This window comes from Pygocentrus nattereri, chromosome 2 (assembly GCF_015220715.1).
Source record: "Pygocentrus nattereri isolate fPygNat1 chromosome 2, fPygNat1.pri, whole genome shotgun sequence".
NCBI lineage: Eukaryota > Metazoa > Chordata > Actinopteri > Characiformes > Serrasalmidae > Pygocentrus > Pygocentrus nattereri.
Genome location: NC_051212.1, coordinates 49,185,950 through 49,201,866, shown reverse-complemented (window position 1 = coordinate 49,201,866; position 15,917 = coordinate 49,185,950). Strand labels below are relative to the sequence as shown.

The following is a 15,917-nucleotide window of genomic DNA, read 5'->3' as shown; positions in this document are numbered from 1 at the left end:
TGTTGGCCGTTCCTTGTGTTAATTGGTGAGCCAATCAGGGCTCTCTGTGGGCCTATTTAATATATATGGTAGTGTTCCCTGGGAGTGAGTTCCTGGGGTGGCGTAGTCAACTTCATTTGGTTGGTTTCAATTACTGAGCAACCACGCCGCCACGCCACATTCTGGCGTAGTCGGCAGGATTTACTTTTCCAAAGCAGAGACGTGTACTCTTTATTATTATTATTTTTTTTTTTCTTGTGTGTATGGTGTTTTTCTTTCTTCTGTTTGGGTGGAAGAGGTGCAGGCCTGCATGCGGGCACGTCACCTGTCGACCACCGATCAAGCCTTCTTCTTGTTTGATCACTTAGAAGGTGAGGCAAGGGAGGAGATCAAGTATCGCTCTAATGTAGAGAGGAGTGATCCAGTTAAGATCATTTCTGCTCTGAGAGAACTGTATGGGTGTTCACAGCCTTATGTGGCTCTACAGGAGGCTTTCTTTTCAAGGAAACAGCTGGAAGGAGAGACTTTATTAGATTTTTCCTTGGCTCTGATGAGCCTTATGGAAAAGGTTACGCAGGTTGCACCTGAGGGACTGGTAAATGCTGATGTCTTATTGCGTGATCAGTTTACTGAGCACGTTATTGACGGTGCCTTGCGGCGGGAGCTTAAGCAATTGGTACGGTGTCAGCCAACCACAACCATGTTAGAAGCCCGAGCGGAAGCAATCCGTTGGGAACGGGAGGGATTGCCAGGGGGTGTAGGGGGTCGTAGCCATTCAGTTCCATCTACCTACGGTATCCAGTATGGTGTGCAGGGAGGGGCATGGGTGGCTCTTGGTGGTCAAGTGCAGGGGTCTGAGTTAGCTGAATTAAAGGAGATTTTGTGGCAGCAACAAGAACAAAGTGTTACCCTGCTGCATGGATCGCAACAACACTCTCGTCCCCCCCGTCCTAGTGCTGTTATATGTAGGAGGTGCCAGCGGCCAGGACATTTTGCCCGGGATTGTGATGGGGAACGGGTTCCCCCTCGTCGTCGGCCTTCTCCTTTGGTGGTTTCTTCATCTAGTGGGGGTAGAAGGTCATCCCATTCTCTGGTGGAAAACTAATTCCCACCGAACTGCAGAGCCACAGTTTGGGTGGGGGGTCAGCTGGCTCAAGTGAAGTTGGGGCAAGGTCTAGGTTAATGTCTTCTTGCCCTTATGGATGTACTAATTGGTGGAGTACTTGTACCTTGTTTAATAGACGCTGGGTCTATGGTGTCTACGGTTACTCCTTATCACCCTGCAGGAAACGATCAGTGTGAACGATTTAATCGAACCCTGCATAACCTTCTCCGCACCTTACCGCCCTCACAAAAGAGGGATTGGCCAGCTTGTCTTCCACAATTACTCTTTTGTTATAATACGACTTGGTAAAGTGTGTACATCGTACTCTCCTGAAGCACCGACATGGGAGTGAACCTCGTGGTTTTCCACAAAGTGGTTTACTAGAGGAAGAGAGTCGGGCTGTGGAAGAGCACCCAACAAGTGACGATTTGTTTCTTTTGGTTTCTGAAGCCGCCCAGCCCCCTGTAGGATTGCCATCATCCTTGTTTGCCCCCTCGCCCCAACCATGCCCTTCTGCCCCTGTCGACCCTGCTTTAGTTACAGCTGTTTTCCCAGAAGAGTCTTGTATCACAAATACTAGCGGGCAATTAAGGTCAACAGTTCCTGCAGAAGCGCAGCCCTGTATTAATGTGGTAACCCGACGGACTCTAAGGACTACAGCTGATCAACATCCCAATATTCATCATCTTCCCCGAGCAGTGAACAGTGGGACCATAAGTTCAGTTGCTTCAGTGTCTAGTTCGGATTCGGCCTTCTTTAGGCCTTGGTCTTAGGATTTTTGTTTTATCGTCGGGGCGACGATGCCAGAAGCAGGGGTAGATTGTAGCAGTATGCTTTCAGTTGCACTTGTGTGCCCCCTTTTGTTGGCCGTTCCTTGTGTTAATTGGTGAGCCAATCAGGGCTCTCTGTGGGCCTATTTAATATATATGGTAGTGTTCCCTGGGAGTGAGTTCCTGGGGTGGCGTAGTCAACTTCATTCGGTTGGTTTCAATTACTGAGCAACCACGCCGCCACGCCACACATGCATACTTGTATTCAGACGATGAACAGACCTGTGATTGTAAAATGATTGAGAAAGCTGGAGAGTATCAGAAATGAAGTTCTAAGGAATTAAATATTGAAAAATGTCTTGTATTTGAAAAGGGGCGACCCAATGTCGAGGTACTTTCGTTGGCACAAATGGATTATTATAGTGTACAAGTCATGGCCTCTCTCTTGCACATTTTCATTGCACATGGGTGTCTGTATGATTATCTTCAAAAAAATACTCTTCATTTCCTGCAGTGTGCATGTGGTGTATCCACACGTTTAGACTTTGGTAATAAGACTTTATTGAGCCCTATTGTTATCAAAGTTTACAGAGTTTATGACCCTCTCAAGTAAACTCTCGCTGTTTGTTTGCAGCTCAGTGGCATCATGCCTGCCAGTCTGCTTCGTGCTGTTCACGTTTGTCATCCTGGCATGGATAATGCCACGTGCTAGACCCCAAATTGTAATGGGTCATAAATATTAGATGGGTATAGCAGTGCATCAAGCGATTGGCACACAGTTTGTTTTGTCTTGAGACAAAGCAGTCTGAAAAAGTGAGACCAATGCTGACAACTTGAGCAAATGCTGACTTGAACTAAAACAGGCCTTTTTAATTGATCTGTTGATGAATTTGACTTGCTGATGATGATTAATCGGCAATTAGTGACGGTTAGTAATTAGTTAGAAGAAAGATGCTGAGATTTTTGTTGGGAGTGACAAGGATGGACAGGATTAGAAATGAGCAGATCAGAGGGACAGTGAAGGTGGAGCAGTTTGGAGATAAAGCCAGAGAGGCCAGGTTGAGATGGTTTGGACATGTGTTGTGGAGGAATAGTGGATATATTGGGCAAAGAATGTTGGAGATGGAGCTGCTAGGTAGAAGGAGAAGAGGTAGACCTCAGAGAAGTTTTATGGATGTAGTGAAGGTGGACATGGAGATGGTGGGTGTGAAAGTAGAGGAGGCAGTGCATAGGGCAAGATGGAGGCAGATGATCTGCTGTGGCGACCCCTAAAGGAAGCAGCCGAAAGAAGAAGAAGAAGAAGAAGAAGAAGAAGAATTATTAGTTAGAAGAATTTCCCAAAACTTGCATCTCTGGTATCATAGAGTGATTTACTAAGTCTTGATGTAATTTTGAACATAGCAATTGTGATTAATATCACTAAGGGGCAGATACTGATCTGACGAGCTTTTGGCACCATGGTGGCTGTCATAGTTTTTGAGTATTTAGCCTAAAATATTTATGAAGTATAACATTAGCACAGCTAATGTACAGCCAAATGTGTACTGCTTTGATTTCTCAGACAGCCCTACATTGTAAACCTGCATGCTTCTGTGAATGATATCACTGCCAGACTCAGGAATAACTTTGTTGATAAATACCGATCGTTACTGCATCCACAAATGCAAGTATAGTACACAGCAGAAGTCATATATTGACAAAGTCCAGAAATGCTGCCAATTTCTTACATAAAGTTATTTGTTAATGGAAATAACAGAAGTCATTTTCTGGGCCAAAGAAGAAAAGGTCTGTTCAGATTGTTACCAGTGTAAAGTTCAAATGCCATGATTTGACATGTTATGGGGTGGGGGGTGGTATTAGTGCTCATAGCATGGGTAACTCACATCTGTAAAAGCATTATTTATGCTGAAAGACACACATTTTGAAGCACACACTGCCTTTTAAACGTCATCTTCTTCAGAGATGTCCATGCTTATTTCAGCATGGCTATGCCAAGAAACCTGCATGTGTTACAATAGGATGGTAGCATAATAAGAAGGCCTGAGGGCTAGATTGGGCAGCCTGTCTTCTATTGAAAAGATGTTTTGAAGCACAAAATATAACAGTGAATGTCCTGTACGGTTCAGCATATGTTCAGTTAAAGATTTTTAAAATATTCTGCTTTCAGAACTGGATCATTTGGTGTCTTCAATCCCCAAATGATTATTAAACTTAAAACAAATGATTGTGTAACACAGTGGTAAACATGCTCCTGTCTCAGCTGTTTTTGGAACGTGTTCCAGGCATCATATTTCTAATGAGCATATATTTTCAAAAAAGAAATAAAACATCAAATATCGTATTTTTATAGTGTCTTCAGTTGAATACAGGTCAAATGAAATTAACTAATCACTCCTTTCTGTTTTTATTGGCTTTTCACTGACTGCCCAAACTCTTTTGGGTTTGTAACAATTACACAGAAGAGAGATAATTTACTGATATGCCCACATTGAAGTTACATTACAATGACACATTCAAGAAACACTACAGTGCAGAGTCAAAATGAAATATGTAAATAAGATTTAAATGGGTAAGAACCAGAGATATTTAGGTGTCTTTCTACTCCAGCAAGACGTTTAACCCCAAATTGCTCCTCCAGTCTTATACTAGAATAGCATGAATAATGTCTTTAACTGTAGATTTCAGGGACATAGCCTAATTGTTGTTTGTTAGAAAGTGCAGAATTTTATTATTTGAATGTCAGATACAGTATACTACCAAAAGTATTTGCCCGTCTGGCTTCACACGCATATGAACTTGAGTGACATCCCATTCTTAATCCATAGGGTTTAATATGATGTCGGCCCATCCTTTGCAGCTATAACAGCTTCAGCTCTTCTGGGAAGGCTTTCCACAAGGTTTAGGAGTGTGTTTAGGGAAATTGTTGACCATTCTTCCAGAAGCACATTTGTGTGGTTAGACACTGATGGAAGAGAAGGCCTGGCTCGCAGTCTCCACCCTGATTTATCCCATAGGTGCTGTATCAGGTTGAGGTCAGGACTCTGTGCAGAGCAGTCAAGTTCTTCTACACCAAACTCGCTCATCCATGTCTTTATGGACCTTGCTTTCTGCACTGGTGTGCAGTGATGTTGGAACAGGAAGGGGCCGTCCCCAAACTGTTTCCACAAAGTTGGGAGCATGAAATTGTCAAATATGTAAAGCTTGGATGCAGCTGCTCAGCCATGGAAACCCATTCCATGAAGCTCTCTGCGTTGCTCTTGAGCTAATCTGAAGGCCACATGAAGTTTGGAGGTCTGTAGCGATTGACTGTAGAAAATTGGTGACCTCTGCACACAATGAACCTCAGCATCCACTGACCCCGCTCTGTCATTTTACGTGGCCTATCACTTTGTGGCTGAATTGCTGTCGTTCACAATCGCTTCCACTTGTTATAATACCACTGACAGTTGACTGTCAACAGTATTTTTTTTCTGACTACACTGTGCGAATGAGTGAAAACCATTTTGCTCAGTAATGGTGTAGCATTTCATGGATTCCCCCTCTTTGCTTTCATGCTGTTATCTACAGTGTCATCGGAACTCTCATACTGTCTCTCATACTGTCATCGTACCTTCAATATCTTTAGATCTGACATCAGGTATAGCAGCGAGCCCAAGTTAATTCTCGATTAGTTACACCTAAACACTTAAAAAGATAGTTCTTTAGTAAAGGCAGTGTTTTTTTACAACCCCATGTACAAAAAAATTGGGACACTGTTAAAAATGTAAAAACAAAATGCAAGGTTGTTTAAATCATTTACACCCTATATTTGATTGAAAGTAGTACAAAGACAAGTTGTCAAATGTTGAAACTCAGTTTTTTTTTTGTTTGAAAAATATATGCCAATATATGCCTATGCCAAGTTGTGTAATGCTAAAAAAACACCTGGTGGTTGATCATCAACAGGTCAGTAACATGATTGAATATAAAAGGAACATCTCAGATAGGCTTTCAGAAGTAAAGGTGAAGAGGGGATCACCGCTCTGTGAAAGACTGCATGATCAAATTCTCAACATAAAATGCAAAGAACTTTTGCTTTTCATCATATATGGTACATAATAACATTAAAAGAGTCAGAGAATCTGGAGAAATCTCTGTATGCAAGGAACAAGGCCAAAAACCAGTATTTACTAGCCATGATCTTCAGGCCTCGGGCAGCACTGCATTGAAAACAGATATGATTCTATAGGGAAAATCACTGCATAGGCTCAGAAACAGTTCTGAAAAACACTGTCTGTGAATCACTGCATCTGCAAATGCAAGTTAAAACTCTAAAATGTAAAGAAGACACTATATGTAATCTGGATCCAGAAATGCTGCCACCTTCTCTGGGCCTGAGCTCATTTAAAATGGACGGAGGGGAAGTAGAAAAGTGTCCTAAGATCCCACGAATCAACATTTGAGATTCTTTTTGGAAATCATGGACGCTGTGTCGTCCGGGCTAAAGACCACTCAGCTTGTTATCAGTGCACTGTTCAAAAGCCAGTATTCATGATGGTAAAGGGGTCTCTGTGTGGATGATTTATTCACTTTTTACAATGCATATAAGAACGTAAGCTGATTAAATGTCCAATGAGTTCTTAAAATATATCACAGTCTTGTGTTCTGGAAAACAAAACACTGGCAACGAATAAAGAGACCATGTGCACAATCAAGAAAGCGTTAATAAGGACAATTTTTATTTGATATTAGTTGAAGAAAGATGTTTTTGACTACACAGATTAAAGAAATGACACTACAACTGCACTTTAAATAAAAATAAAATACATAGGACAAAAACATTTAGCTGGTGCAACGACACTTTTAAATCATCATTTCACATGTATGTAAAAGCAGAAATAATTCTTAATTCTAATTCATTAGAAGAAATTCTCCATGAAGCATCAGTGAGAAAGTGGCGCCATCAGTCTTCTCGTGGCGTGAGCTGCTATGTGCAGCATCTGTGTGGAGGGAGATTGTTTAGAGAGACAGATTAGCTGTTTTTATCATGTCATTGTTTTACAGTGCCTGTATGGAAGATGTTGAAATGTGACTGTGAAAAAAATAACATACCCAGCATTCCTGCCACATTCGGTGCTGAAAGCATATGTCCCCCCTATTCTCTGGCACTGATACCTTGTTTTACAAACTCCACGTCCACCTCTGCAGCACAATCCATGAACCAGGCTTTTCTCACCTGAGATCAGGAAAGAGAGAAGAATTTTACTATTAGACATTTCCATAGTATCCCAGTGTGGCAGCCACACGTTTGAATCATTTTTTCACGTGTTTTTCAGAAACATAAATGCTAAAGAAAGCAGGTTTAGAGACTTTTCAGTGCAGTAAATACTAACATGCTAAAAAATGACTTACAGTGAAGGGATAGCACCAGAAGAAGCACAACAACAAGCACTGCTGTCGGTTTCATCTTTCCACAGGGTTGATTTTCGTCCAGCAGGATTCTCAGTGTGGCTGAGTTTGGTCAAGAGCGGCCGGCTTTTATTTGCATCGGAGAGTTCGGATCCCTCCCGCTTCTCAAGAACGTGTCCTTTAGCATTCGTCAACAACAGCCCCTTATTTCCTCTATCATAGCAATAAGAAGTCCAAAGTTCAGAACTGACAACAGAATCTGCCATGTGAAGGATTTGAAAGGACCTTGATAAAAACACTTTGCTGCTGTAATTTAAATTTGGAAGCAGTGGGATTCAGACGTGACTAAGAAAAGAAAAGGAAAAAATTCACAGCCATGACATTTTCCAGACTCTTGCTCAGATCTGGTTAAAGAAATATGCAAAACAATTAATAACTGACGTTAATTTAGGGAACAAATGTATTTGGGTCAGTATACAGACATTAAAGCACATTATTCTGTCATTTTATATACTGGAGGTAATAACAGTATCAGGCAGAGCTGGTCAGACTGGGCCAATAATAATGTTAAAAATACCTCTTGTTGCTTAATTTTATCATGTTGGTGTTAAATATTAAGAAAATAATCTACTTTAACGAATATTGAATAAAAAAAAAAAGCAGCCCAAAGCCTTTTGTAATATCTGCAGTGCTAGAGTTCGGCTGCAGTTAAATCAGCCACCAAAACACAGTTAAAGTAGCCACATTTGAAATGTGAGGCTATATACACTCACCAGCCACTTTATTAGGTTCAGTTGCTTGTTAACACAAATAGCTAATCAGCCAATCACACGGCCGCAACTCAATGCATTTAGGCATGTAGAGGTGGTCAAGACAACTAGCTGAAGTGCAGGCCGAGCATCAGAACGGGGAAGAAAGGGGATTTAAGGGACTTTGAACGTGGCGTGGTTGTTGGTGCCAGACGGGCTGGTCTGAGTATTTCAGAAACTGCTGATGTGCTGGGATTTTCACACACAACCATCTCTAGAGTTTACAGAGAACGGTCCAAAAAAGAGGAAATATCCAGTGAGTGGTCAGTTGTGTGGACGAAAATGCCTTGTTGGTGTGAGAGGTCAGAGGAGAATGGGCAGACTGGTTCCAGATGATAGAAAGGCAACAGGAACTCAAATAACCAACCAAAATCTCTGAGGAACGTTTCCAACACCTTTTTGAAAGTATGACACGAAGAATTAAAACAGTTCAGAAGGCAAAAGGGGGTCCAACCTCTTACTAGCAAGGTGTACCTAATAAAGTGGCTGGTGAGAGTGTGTGTATGTATATATTATGCTTTATTTCTATGACTGTGAATAGTCTTTAATGCACTATACTGGACTGACCTTAGACTGGGATTGGGAATAATCAGCAAAACTAGAAGACCGAGATAAACCTACAATTGACTTATGCTCCTGTCTTTTTATGGTGTCATGTCCCCAACAGTTTATGTAAAAGTGGTTTTATACATCAATAAAATAAAAGCTTCCTTGTTGTTGTTATCGTAAGCAGCCACACGTGCTGACCCTGTTACGCTATTATACCCTCTGCATGCTGAACTGTTGGAGTAAATAGCCAGGTTTATGATCATTGTGTGGGAAAGGCATTCTCACTTATAAAGGACTAAGCTTTTCCTGGAGGCTCCTTTTACACCCAAGCATGGTTGCACCACCGGTTGTCCAACTTTTTCGGAATGTGTTGTAGGCGTGAGATTCCGAATGAGCGTTCCAAAAAAGTTCCAAGTTCCAAAAAAATCACTAAAATTGGTTAAATTAACATGAAATATATTCTCTTTGTGTCGCGAATACAAGCGGCAGAAATGAGCTTTCTTCGTCAGGTGGCGGGCTACACGCTATGTGATAGAGTGAGGTGCTCGGCCATCCAGGAGGAGCTCAGAGTAGAGCTGCTACTCCTCTGCATTGAGAGGAGCCAGCTGAGGTGGTTCGGGCATCTGATCCGGATGACCCCTGGACGCCTCCCGGTGGGGGTTTTCCTGGGAATCTGGGATTCTCTGCTCTCCCAACTGCTACCGCGACCCTATCTGGACTAGCGGTCAACGATGATGATGATGATGATGATGATGATGATGATCTCTTTGTACCTTTTTTGTTTGATTAGGTGAGAGTGGATTTCCAGTAGATTTCCTGTGGATTTCCGTTTTACCTGCTGTACCTACTACCCAACTGATTTGGAATTGGGTTTGTACATCCACTCTATTGCTGCATTTAATAAGTTGCCAGTTTTTTAGATAGTCAGTTGTAAATGACAGTCCACACATTTTAACCCTTACTTGTGTCCCTTTAGCATGAAGTGTGAATTGGCAGGACTTAAATGTGCATTCATTTAGTATTTATAGCTAAGTTGGTCTACTGTATGTATGACCATCATGCCTTCTTCTTGCTACTGACGTTGCTGAAGACCAAAACTTTGAACCTGTATTCCATGGTAGGTTCTCAATTGTAAATGGGAAAAAAGAGAGCCAGCCTCTCCACCTAGAGAGAGCGAGGCCAGCAATGCTTATTTGGACTTCTAGCCGTGGATGACTTTGGCATCACTGGGGATCTAAGTTCCAATCTCCCACTTATGGGGCCACCACTTTGACAGTTGCACTTTATATTGAAACAAAAAATATCTGGTTCGACTTTTTTATGCAAGCTGTTCCAAATGGGTCATCTTTTAGAATAGGTGGATCTAACTGCCTTGTTGTCTGGTTTTGTCTACATACTGACTTAGTTATGTTTGTGTTCTTGTATTTTTGTAAAATATCAGGTCATAATACAAACTTTACAAATTTATTTCCCTTAATAATAGTCGGGGTCCCCTGCAGGTCCTTAAAAGTCATGTATTGGCTAAATAAGCTTGACCTATTTCTGACCCAACATCCTGAAGGGCACATTTCACCATCAAGACATCATCTGTTCATCCTGCTGCCCTCTGGTAAACGCTTTAGGTCTATCCCATCCCGGACAAACAGACTTAAAAACAGTTTTTACCCCAGAGCCGTACGGGAACTGAACACTTCCAAACACACACACTGACAAGGACTTTCTGTAGAACACTGTGCTCAGTAGAAGTGACCTGAGCACCACTACAGCTCTTTACTGGCACTGCCTTCATTAGGACACTGGACGCTGTTCCAGCGTTCCACTTCACCTCTGTCCTGTTTATTATTCACTGCACTATTTGTTCTCGAGTTTGTCATCTATAATCTATATTCTTTCTGTGCAATAATTCTTAAGATGTGCAATATTATAAAACTATAAGCTGTCCAGGAATGTGCAATAACTGCTACCTCACTTGTCTATTGTCTGTTTAGAATATATAGTTTTATAGTCCTTTTTCTTTATATTTAAGATTTTTACACTATTTTTCTTGAATCTGCACTTGATATATTTTAGCCATATGTTTGTTTTGTGTGTAGAAAGTGTCGTTGGATTGCTGCTCAATTTCATTTTACACTGTGCAATGACAATAAAGGCATCTTATCTTATCTTTAGTTTCCTTTTTGCATTCTGTTTACTCCGCTGTTGTCGAAGGGCTATAATCGGACATTAATCATAACTCTCACAAGTGAGGGACACTTTCAAATAGTATCAAAGTGATTTAAATGTCTGGAACAACAGCTGGAACATTTTTAAAGAGGCTACTCAAGCTGTGTGAACCGTGCTGTAGTGTTTTCACTCTGTTTCAGCCAGCTACCTTTCATCTAAACGTGGCCATGTAAAATGACTTAAAAATGTTTTGTACCGCTTGACCCTGAGCAACATAACTTTAAAAGCTATGTACTAAATGCATTCCTGCATTGTTTATCCTCGAGGCAGCTGAGTGTGCCATGTTAGCCTGCTGGAAAGGGGAAAGAAAGTTCAGTCTGAAATCTAAGCATATTCATAATCCTACAAGATGGTTAGCTCATGTAAGAAGTCCAAACTAAAGCTGTCGGTTCAGAGTATATAGTTAAAAATAAAAATAATTTTAATGAATTTAAAAAATAAAATGATTCAAGTGCATATTAAACAAACCGGTAGCTGAATCCTCAGATCAGTCCATGAAATTCAATCATAAGCCAATATTAAATGCATAAAAAGTAGAGTAAACCACAAAGAATAACAGTCTAGAATCGTGTTATGCACGTAATAAAACAACCTGTTTTTACTTTAGAATTAATTGGAAAGACAGTGTAATAACTGTGTCATGTTGTGTATTAAACTAATCCAGAACAGTCCACCAATCAATGCATCCAGCCAACAGCAGCCCAGTGGTCTATAATGGCCACTGAAGGATGAGAGGACAGCAGAATTGATACCGAATTGAGAATGTAAGGATCATTGTGTTTTTGAATATTTGAATATTATTATTATTTTTAGTAGTAGTAGTAGTGTTAAGTGCTGTCAAGTTGTTTCTGACTTCTGTTTACTGTAGAAATAGTGTTTCTGCCAAAAGGTCTTAATAAAATAGAAAGTTATTGATGCCATATTTGACTGTGTGTTGTTATGCAGTGGAAATTGCATTGTGTCTGTTACGCTGAGGACTTAACAGCATATTAAAAAGCATTGAATCTGATTTTGAAAATTGTGCAGCAACCCTGAGTAGTTCCTTTGTGATATCACCCATGGACCTTCACTTTCAGTGTTAGAGGTTTTTGTATCCTGTGCAAGATTTTTAAAAACTTTTTTAGTTTGTACTTGTTGTGGACCATTCATAGAATATAGAATTTACATTATTTCTCAAATGAAGTAATATATGTTATATTTTTGCTTTCCACACAACAACGTGCGCTGTAATATGTTTCATGGCCACATCTGTCCTTGCGTTAAACTTGCGTAGGTCAGTGATTGGAATTTTTATTTTTTTTGATTAAATATTTTGGAAAGTGATTATTATATTTAATATATTATTAAACAGACAAACATCAGTAAAACACAATTTATTAACTGCCACAGAGTGATTAATACAGTTAACACATTATATAGTCCACATGGTCTTATTTCTTTAAGTAGACTACTTTAATTCAACATTTACAAAGGATTGCATTGAACACCTCAGAAAATCAGAATTACAGTAAATCTTTAACAAAGTTTAAGTATAAAAAAAAACACAATAATTACAATAAATATTTCCTGATTTAGTGAATATGATCTTCTACTGATGCTTTGTGACGTCCTATAAGAGTTTGATCTTGGAGGATCGAGCCACGGAACCTCTGATGATACTTGCCATGGGCTATATACAACACCTGAAGACAAAGAATACAGTTCAGTGATATGACGACCGCACGCTTTTAAATTTGTGGAATGAATGATGTTGAAGAGTGACAGAAGTTAAGTTACCTTAAAAATCCACATTCTGTTCTAATGGCAGGATGTCCCCCAAACCTCCGGCATTCGTTGTGTGATTTACAGAGTCCGTTTCCATTATAACAGCATTTTCCCTCAACCACACTGTCCTCACCTAGAACCACAAAGTAATAGTGAGAGTCCATGTTTTCATTATTTCAGTTTCAATACTGGTATAAACATTCTGTATTCATATTTGACCAAAAGTATATACACTTCACCTGGCATGTCATGTTTAGCTCACAGTTATATCACAATAAAAAAGAGGAAGACTCACAGTGTAACGACAGCACCAGCAGCAGCACGACAACAGCCACAGACAAGGACTTCATGTTTGCTTGTTTCTCTTGAGCCAGTTGTCTTCAGTGTAACCCTGGACAAAAACTGCTGGATTTTATTTCTAGTGAGAAGTTTAAATCCCACCCATCTCTCAACAAGACTGACCAATACTGCTTTACTAATAGTCATAAAGCATAAACACCAGTCCTTTATTTCCTTTATTATGAGTCCAAAGTTGAAATTGGATCATTACATCTGCATGTGAGGGAGCCCATAAAGATTCCCACATGAAGGACACTTAAAAGGAAAGTATGTAGTCCAGTTTTCTACATTTGTGCCCTCTGTAGCCATAATCAAATACCACTGGGACAGGTATGCCAAACATACACTGGGACAAAATGGAAGCTTCTTGGAGCCAAACAGCTTCTACAGCAAAGCTGTCGACACAAACACACAAAGTGTCGATGCAAGTATCTGTTGCACGACTCACTACAGATTCCAAACGGCCTCTGCAATCAACATCGGCACAAGAGCCGTGCATCAGGAGCTTAATGAAATGGGTTCCACGGCCAAGCTGTTGCACACAAGCCTAAGATCTGTAGGTGCAATGCCAAGCATTGACTGCAGTGGTGTAAAGGACTCTAGAGCAGTGGAAACAGGTTCTCTGAAGTGATCAATCATGCTTCACTATCGGGCCAACTGAAAGAGTGAATGTGGTTTAGTGAATGCCAGGAGAACGCTACCTACCACACTGCATAGTGCCAACAGTCGAGTTTGGTTGAGGAGGGATAATGAGTCAGGCATGTTTTTCTGGGTTTTGGACTCGGCACCTTTCCAATTATATGCATCCAACTTTGTGTTTACATTTTGTGGAAGGTGCTGTTTCCTGACACATGACTGTGTCCCTGTGCACAAAAGATGGTCCATAAAGACCTGAAGTTTGAGAAGCTCGGTGTGGAGGAATTCCAGTGGCCTGCACATGGATTTGAACAATGATCTCAAGCCAGACCTTCTCATTTAATATCAGTGCCTGACCTCACAAATGCTCCTTTGACTGAATGGGCACAGATTTGCACAGACACCCTTCAAGCCCTTCGCATAGCCTTCCCAGAAGAGTGGAGGCAGTTGGGGGAGTTGGCCGATAGTAATGCCCTTGCATTTGGAATGTCATCCCTGGTAACAACATTCTGGTTGTTTATCTTCTAGTTTAATCTTCATTTCTAAAGCCATTGCTTATTTACTTTAATTTTTTGTGCATTTTAGACATGCTATTGTCCCTTATAATTCTGCTTGTATAAGATTTACATTGCACTTCCAATATATGGGCTGCCTGTAGCTGCCTGCACTATTTTAAAAACCATGCTGCTTCCCTACAAAGCCAAAAATGGACCAGCTCCTTCATACCTGGTGGCAGTTGTCAAACGCATCACCATCTTGAATAGCCATCTCTTTGAAAAGCTTTTAAAAGTCTTGCACAAATTTGAATTTATGCACACAAGTGCGTTTTTACTTGTATTTTATTAGAATAATAATACTAACGAAAAATACTAATACTAAAGAAAATGTAGTGTTCATATCTATTGAAATGTCTTACGACTGTATTCTGACTCAAGCTGTGTGACTCTCGATATCATAAAGCCGTTATTACACAATCTTGCCAAATTAGTCAGTAAGGATACATATGCCCAAAAATATCTGAAATAGTCTGGCCATTATTGGCCTGGACCCCACTTTAATTATAGCCCCCCATTTTAAAAGCTTCACTTGGACCAGGGCAGTTAAAGCTTGCTGTTTTCATGATGCGATGATTCTAGTCACAGTAGTGAGCTTATTTACACTAATATAGAACTACTGGTGCGTGGTGTGCATGTGTAGCAGTATGCTTTCAGTTGCACTTGTGTGCCCCCTTTTGTTGGCCGTTCCTTGTGTTAATTGGTGAGCCAATCAGGGCTCTCTGTGGGCCTATTTAATATATATGGTAGTGTTCCCTGGGAGTGAGTTCCTGGGGTGGCGTAGTCAACTTCATTCGGTTGGTTTCAATTACTGAGCAACCACGCCGCCACGCCACATTCTGGCGTAGTCGGCAGGATTTACTTTTCCAAAGCAGAGACGTGTACTCTTTATTATTTTTTTTTTTTTTTTTCTTGTGTGTATGGTGTTTTTCTTTCTTCTGTTTGGGTGGAAGAGGTGCAGGCCTGCATGCGGGCACGTCACCTGTCGACCACCGATCAAGCCTTCTTCTTGTTTGATCACTTAGAAGGTGAGGCAAGGGAGGAGATCAAGTATCGCTCTAATGTAGAGAGGAGTGATCCAGTTAAGATCATTTCTGCTCTGAGAGAAGTGTATGGGTGTTCACAGCCTTATGTGGCTCTACAGGAGGCTTTCTTTTCAAGGAAACAGCTGGAAGGAGAGACTTTATTAGATTTTTCCTTGGCTCTGATGAGCCTTATGGAAAAGGTTACGCAGGTTGCACCTGAGGGACTGGTAAATGCTGATGTCTTATTGCGTGATCAGTTTACTGAGCACGTTATTGACGGTGCCTTGCGGCGGGAGCTTAAGCAATTGGTACGGCGTCAGCCAACCACAACCATGTTAGAAGCCCGAGCGGAAGCAATCCGTTGGGAACGGGAGGGATTGCCAGGGGGTGTAGGGGGTCGTAGCCATTCAGTTCCATCTACCTACGGTATCCAGTATGGTGTGCAGGGAGGGGCACGGGTGGCTCTTGGTGGTCAAGTGCAGGGGTCTGAGTTAGCTGAATTAAAGGAGATTTTGTGGCAGCAACAAGAACAAAGTGTTACCCTGCTGCATGGATCGCAACAACACTCTCGTCCCCCCCGTCCTAGTGCTGTTATATGTAGGAGGTGCCAGCGGCCAGGACATTTTGCCCGGGATTGTGATGGGGAACGGGTTCCCCCTCGTCGTCGGCCTTCTCCTTTGGTGGTTTCTTCATCTAGTGGGGGTAGAAGGTCATCCCATTCTCTGGTGGAAAACTAATTCCCACCGAACTGCAGAGCCACAGTTTGGGTGGGGGGT

At 41.2% G+C, this 15,917-nt stretch overlaps 2 long non-coding RNA genes across 2 annotated transcripts; both read right to left on the bottom strand.

Moving 5' to 3' along the window:
* Positions 1 to 6,712: 6,712 nt before the first annotated feature.
* On the bottom strand, positions 6,713 to 7,407 carry LOC119264989. The gene is made up of 3 exons (XR_005131316.1): positions 7,246 to 7,407; positions 6,946 to 7,069; positions 6,713 to 6,833 (listed from the first exon to the last, which is right to left on the bottom strand). It is a non-coding gene; the product is annotated as an uncharacterized LOC119264989 (long non-coding RNA).
* A 4,774-nt stretch (positions 7,408 to 12,181) lies between these two features.
* Positions 12,182 to 13,012, bottom strand: LOC119265003. The gene is made up of 3 exons (XR_005131329.1): positions 12,883 to 13,012; positions 12,600 to 12,720; positions 12,182 to 12,505 (listed from the first exon to the last, which is right to left on the bottom strand). It is a non-coding gene; the product is annotated as an uncharacterized LOC119265003 (long non-coding RNA).
* Positions 13,013 to 15,917: the final 2,905 nt, after the last annotated feature.